Source organism: Gigantopelta aegis, chromosome 1 (assembly GCF_016097555.1).
Source record: "Gigantopelta aegis isolate Gae_Host chromosome 1, Gae_host_genome, whole genome shotgun sequence".
NCBI lineage: Eukaryota > Metazoa > Mollusca > Gastropoda > Neomphalida > Peltospiridae > Gigantopelta > Gigantopelta aegis.
Genome location: NC_054699.1, coordinates 23,824,626 through 23,830,631, shown reverse-complemented (window position 1 = coordinate 23,830,631; position 6,006 = coordinate 23,824,626).

The following is a 6,006-nucleotide window of genomic DNA, read 5'->3' as shown; positions in this document are numbered from 1 at the left end:
ACTAATATTTTGTGCAGAAAAATGTATTTGATATGTAATTACAGTCGTTAAAAAGTCTCTGTTAGTCTATAACATCTTAAAAATCGCAGCAAACTCAAACTCAGGAATGTCCCTTTAAACATTTGACGCATTATGCATTTCTGATACTAAGGTTCTTTTCCGTTCCAAAATTCAGTTTTGTATTGCCAGTATTGAAGTTCTTTCCAGTAGTGAAGTCCATCCCAGTACTGAAGTACACGTTAAAGGTGAATCCATGAGATAGACAATATGAAACGAAAACAATGAACCATGCTGTAATACACGTCAGTTTGAAATTTAACATATATTGGACATAATTTTATTTATTCATTGAAATAAAGTGTGAACCAGATGATCATCAGTCCAATAGCCAATTGGTTTTACGGACATGATTCGAGTAGATTCCCTTTGTCAAAATATAAATTTCTGTCATTTTCTTTCTTTCTGTCCCTATCTATAATTAGCGTTTTCGGAATCGCCATAATATATTAAGTTATTCGTTCTGAAATTCAATTACGACTCAACCATGCTGTCCTTGGCACATACTTCGGCTATCAGGGCTGTCTGACCATGACCGTGGATTAATGGTTAGTGAAAGAGAAATCGGTGTTATGGTCTTAAATATGTCCAATGAATCTTCAAAATTATTCGCGTTTTGGAGCTGGTACTGGGATGCGAACCAAGTACCTACCCACCTTAGGCCTGATGTCGTAACCACTACACCACCGAGGCCAGTATTGGGATTTTGTATTTTACTTTTGCAGAAAATGTACGAACACAAATACTATGGATTTGGCCATTCTTCTAATGTTAATGTGATATATTTGTGTAATTACATTGTTAGAGTTTTAAGTTTTAAACAAATTATTTATCGGTCTCGTATTTACTCTCGTGTTTACACAAGCTTTTAACAGCACAAGCTTCACGTCAATCACTTTGCTTAGAACATTTACACGACCGTACTGTTCTTGGGGGCGGAGCCTGACAAATGTGGGCAGTGGTGATAATAATGACGTAACTGTAACTTCGTGATAATGAAGACGAAACCGGCTGCGTGCCACACAGAAGTAGAGTAGATGCAGAGAGCCCTGTTTACCAACTAGTCACAAGATGTATTTTAGGTGTAGTTTTCAACAGACAGGACAGCACACACCACGACCTATAATATATTAGCCGTGTATACCAAACTGCGCATAATTCACAAGTCTCTCCAGGCGGCTGTGCAGGAATTTTAGCAGGAAGAGTCGAGACTGTGGCGAGCGAAGTTTATAGAGTGGGGACTCGAGTTATGCTCCCCCGGGGGGAAAAGAAAATTTGTTTGAGCAGGGGAGTTTCAACCCTCGAATCCCCCTCCCCTCCCTACATACGCACCTGCTCTCTTAAGCCGACATCGCATGACAAGAGTACCTCGTACGAGAATGGACACGAGAATAACCTATTGCATAGCAACCGATGATATCGTAATGGTTGTCTTGTCAATCGACTATTCTCGTAAGAAGCACTCGTATCGTGTGGCGTGGGCTTTAGGTAACATCACATCATCTTTGCAAGTCTTTTTTTTTTGCACTTCACTGTGAGATTTTTCAAAATTGCGAGAGTATAGTGAATTAGTGCAGACCGACAACGTACGAAAATAAAGACTATGGATTTGACCATTCTACCAAACTAGGCTTAATTAACAAAGATCTTTGAAGAAACATTTAGTTTAGTGAAATAGTGCAGACAGACAACTCTTGTAATATTGTTATTATTGAGCTTTACGCACTGCGCCAGATATTATTGATATTGTTGTATGTAAATAATAATGTTGTTTGTCTCTCTCTCTCTCTCCACGTGTGCCTTTTCTAATCTAAATATCTTGTACAGACTTGTAGACATAATTGCTGTAATATGTTACATGTCTTGATAAGACTCATACACATGGGACCGATGACTGGAGGAGTTAATGCAGGCTTCGGAAAACTGTATACCAAAACAAAACAAAAATAATAATAAAAATCTTGAAAAAGACAAAAATAAACACTATGGTGAGACCATGAAAAACAATGTAGCTGTAATAAAAAAAACCGATAGTGCACCGAAACGAAAAACACAAAAATAAAATCTTCGAAAACACAAAAATAAATTAACTGTTGTAACGTCGTTATAACATGGTTGCAACGATTGTAACATTATTGTTACGGTTGTAACGTTGTTTTAACAACATACCAAAATTCAAATCTTCGAAAACACAAAAATAAATGCTGAAGTCAACATACCAACAATGCGCTTTTAACTTGTAACACGGTTGGAACATGGTTGTAATATGGTTGTTACGGTTGTAACAACGTTGTAAGGCCTAAAATATGTTTCTGGGAACATATCGGTTGGCTTTTTTAAACTTAATTTTTGCTCTTTTCACTTATATTTTAAATTTTTTAAAATTAAAACTCGGGGGAAGATACATTGAAAAAACCTAGTGTCGGTCCTTTTCATAGTTTGGATTAGGTTTTTTGAAACATATATTTTGTTCTCTTTTTACGCCTTGCGGTTGTAATATTTTTGTAGAGCTTGTAACAAGATGACCTAGGTTACCTGTAATTTATTTGGCATATACAAAATACAGTGTAGTTGAAGAAGCTTTCAATTGTTGTAGTCGTGTTATGAAGGTTCATACAGAGGTCCAAGCAGAGGTCAAGGTTACAGGACAAGTTAAACCATTTATGAAAAATTGTGGGATTTTCCACGGTAAATCGGGCTTAATGATCTAAAAACGCTTTAAAATACTTGATGGAATGAACTTTCTTCTGCAAATGTATATTTCTAAATATTCAAAATGTTTGTCGATGTTTAAAGGGACATTCCTGAGTTTGCTGCAATGTTTAAGATGTTATCGACTAACAAAGACTTTTTAACGATTGTAATTACATATCAAATATATTTTCTGCATAAAATATTAGTGGCTGTATATTAAACGTGTTTCTGATCGTTCTAACATTTGTACTAGGTTAAATTTCATTTTATTTCCTAAAATATAATGTTTTCGTACGTACGAAATTATTTGAAGACAAAATCCAGTTTGGGCTTCTTACATATAGTAAGACGACCAGAAACACATTGAATATACAGACACTGATATTCTAAACCAGAAAATATATTTAATATGTAAGTTTAATCGTAGAACTATTTTATTAGTCGGAAATATCTTACAATGTTGCAAACTCAGGAATGTAATTTAGTTATTTAGAATTATTGTTGATGCATAAAATGTAATTTAGTTATTTAGAATTATTGTTAATGTATAAAATGTAATTTAGTTATTTAAAATTATTGTTGATGTATAAAGTGTAATTTAGTTATTTTTTATATTACAAATGTGTCTGTGATATGTTACGAGTATGCATCAAATAAAAAATGGAAAATGTTTTACATTTTGTAAAATTTAAGAACTAACCTATTTGTAGGAAATAAATACTGCCCTAAACGATGTTCTGTTTACTAATTCGTACATGTAGAAAGCTGTCTAAATCATTTAGTTTTTCAAGATACAATGTTTAATATGTTGGTTCATTAAAAGGGTATTGGATTCAGTCGAGTAGTAGATCAAATTTTATATACTCGTTTCGTTTCCTTAAATAATATTTAAACATTTTGAAATTGTGTTCACATTTGATATATTCGTTTCATTTCTTAAACTGCTATTCAACTTTTTAAAATTCTGTTCACATTTGATATACTCGTTTCGTTTCCTTAAATAATATTTAAACTTTTTAAAATTGTGTTCACATTTGATATATTCGTTTCGTTTCTTAAAATACTATTCAACTTTTTGAAATTCTGTTCACATTTCATAAACTCGTTTCTTTTCTTTAAATTATATTCCAATTTTTTTAAATTTTGTTCTTGGAAATTTAACTTTGAAGTTCTAAACACCGCTTGTTAACATCACTTCATGACGATGGGCTGTTTTGGTTTGAAGTAAGGATTATTTACACTTAACTTTATGGTAGTGTTATAAGTACTAAATCATTTCATTTATGTATCTTTATTTCTCGTTTCTTTTGGTGTCCGGTCTAATACATTAGGGATTGTTCACAATTATCAATATTTTCACTCACGTACAAAGCAGACGTTATAGAAGGAGTTGGTACCAGCGTACGTTTCTAGTATCACCACCCCCACCCCAACCATTCCAACCCATCCCCACCCCACCCCACCCCCTCCCACCCCAAGAATTGTCCTTATAGATATTATCCTTAGTGTGCAGTCATTTTAAGATGTTTCCGTCTAACAAACTTAAAGACTTTGCACGACTAAAATTACATATCCAATTCATTTTCTTGCTTAGCATATCAGTGTCTATGTCCAGTGTGTTTGTGGTCGTGTGTTAATGTCTGTAGTAGTCACTTTTGATTTTACTTCATAATTTAAAAAAAAAATCGTACATACAAAATTACTGGAATGTAAAATCTGGCTTGGGCTGCAACAAACACTAGGCTAAAAAGCCACCCTGTTTTTTTTTTTGTTTTTTTTTTGTTTTTTTACAAATACTGATATTCTAAACAGAAAAAAAATGTCTTTAATATGTAATGTTAATCGTCGAAAAAGACCTGTTAGGCGTAGACATGTTACAATGTAACATACTGAGGATAGTCCCTTTAAAAATCAACCTTTTTGATGAAATCTTTTAACAGGGGAATTGTTGATACAATTTTTTTTTTAAAAGTAGAGGTTTTTTTCTGGGTAAAGAGTTGATAATCATGAATGAACCCTTATGATATGTTTAGAAATCTCCGATAGTGCTACTTTAAATGAAGTCATTAATTACACAATGATATTTACTACACTGCTGATTAACATTATTTCCACGTTTACATTAATATTTAATGCACATGATCTTAAATCTCTTTGGAAACTGTTGATTGTTGTAATCTGTTACACAGAAAATAAAGCTTGTTATTTGAATATTTATTATGTGATATTTCTCGTTTTTACTTTTCACCAAACTTATTCCTAGAGCCAGGGCAGTTCAGTATGAGGGGTGAAAGACGCCGAAACTTAATTCTTTCTTACACCTAATGTCACACCTAAGTTTTAGCTTGTCTGATTTTAACATTTGTCGAGCCAGTCCTGAAAGTAGCAATGCTCCTGCACGCTGAATGGGAAAGATTTGTCTTCTTGGAGCATAATTCACAAAACTCTCTTAAGCTCGCTTAAGCAACAAAAACCACCTGTCCCGAGTCAGGCCCCTGATCATACCAGAGACTGGACTCTGGATAGACGTGTTCGAAACCCCTGTGGTACATGAGCATGTTAAAATAGTCACCTACCTACCTAGGCAACAACGCATTCTCCTTGCAAGTATTTTTGCAATGCACCATGAGATGGCAAAGTTGCGAGAGTTTAGTTAATTAGGCCATTGATTTTGGCCGTTAACACTTCCATTTGACTCTAACTTGTGCAGAGGTTCGATTTTTGTTTTATTGCGGTGACTGATTGTCGTTCTGGTTGGCTAATCAAGCGAATTTTGGAAGTGGCAGTTCTCATATTATTGATAAAGCGTCATGACAGTAATAAATGGCAGACAACTTCACCGTGTCGATATTTCCCTTTGACTACGTTACAGAGCAAATATACGATTTTTGTAATTGCGGTACTGTTTTGTCGTTCAGCTTGGCTAATTCTGGACGTGGCAGTCAACCTATAGACAAAACGTCACGACAGTGATATATGGCAGCAGCTTCGACCTCGACATCCCTTTGACTCTTCCTCGTGTAGAGATAAGATTTAAAAAAATTGCGGTACCTGTTTTGATGTTCGGCGTGGCTAATGAAGCTAATTGTAGAAGAATGGCAGTCCTTGTATGGCCTGTGTAAGTTACACATCTGACATACTCCTTTTTTCGAAGGATTCTCCAACTCATAATTCGAGTGTCCTCGAGGTAGCACTAAACCAAAAAACTTCCGGCTGGGTCAAAGTTCGAAGTGCACCGAACTTTTGATAGAGAAG